Genomic DNA, 1,334 nt, shown 5'->3' with positions numbered 1-1,334 from the left:
TCCACACCTGGTGACTTGCTTTCTCTCTCTCTCTCTCTACCTCTCTGGTCAAATTAAAATAAATAAATGAATAAAAAAACTTAAATAAAATAATTCATTAAAAAAATGCAGAAATTTATTTTCTAAAGTTTGGAGGTCGTCATGTCCAAGATCAAGGTACCAAAAAATTCAGTGTCTGGTGAAGTCCCTCTTCTTTGCTCATAGACAACTGTCTTTTCACTGTGTTAGCATGTGGTGGAAGGCCAAGGCAGGTCTCTGAGGCCTCTTTTATAAAGGTACATATTCCATTCATAAGAGCTCTGCCCTCATAATCATATTATCTCCCAAGGTCCTGCACCCTGCTGCTATCACCCTAGAGCTTAGAATTTTGACCCATGGATTTTAGGATACAAAGGTATTCAGACCATAGCATTTACATCCAGTTACCTCAGCACATATGATTATGTTTTATACTTAATGGAAACTCAATAAATAGTTATAGAAATAATGAATAAATGAATGAGGATACAGAAGAAAATCTAAGTATTTAAAGTCTCTGAGATATATTAAGTAGTTTCTTCTAATTGTGTTTCTAATATTCTTTCCCTTCCATCAGTCCCCAAATCCTAATATCCCCCTAATATTAAAATTCTTCTCCATTTTTATTTAGAGTCCTTGTGCAACTTTGAAAATGGACTAAGAGTGAAGAGAGTTATTATTTTCAAAATAAGACTAAACTACTTAACTAATTTGGGGCCAGCAAGGTGGTGTGGTGGATGGGGGTGCTGGATTCCCACATGGCCAACCATGGTTTGAGTCTCAGACCTGGTGGCTTGCTTTCTCACTTTCCCTCTTTCACTCTCTCTCTCTATGTCTTACTGATCAAATTAAAATAAATAAGTAAATAAAATGAATGAATAAATAAAATAAAGTAAATAATTCTAAAAAAAAAAACTACTTAACCAATTTAATGTTTATTAAACTTGTATAAACTGCCACAAAGTTTTTTTTGGGGGGAAGGGGAGTTTTTGCTAGGGCGCGTGCACTCACCAGAAAGACAGAAAGAGACAGAGAGACAGAAAGTGAGAAATCACCCCCCAGGGGAGATGGCCATGCCACAATCCCATCTCCTCCATTCTCCTCTGGGGATCTTGAGCACGCATGCACACGCATCCAGCATGAGTTTAAGCCACCGGGTCTGGGACTTGAACCATGTTCGACTACATGGGAGTCCAGGGACATAGCCATTATGCTAACTGCTGGCCCTGACAACGAAGTTTTAAGATTATATCAAAGTTTTGTACATAACAAGCACTCTACAATGTTAGTTATGTGCTTTTATCCATGTTCATCCA

The sequence above is a fragment of the Tupaia chinensis genome, unplaced genomic scaffold (genome assembly GCF_000334495.1).
Source record: "Tupaia chinensis unplaced genomic scaffold, TupChi_1.0 Scaffold142468_1, whole genome shotgun sequence".
In the NCBI taxonomy this organism is placed as follows: domain Eukaryota; kingdom Metazoa; phylum Chordata; class Mammalia; order Scandentia; family Tupaiidae; genus Tupaia; species Tupaia belangeri.
Note: the sequence above shows the minus strand (reverse complement) of the source record.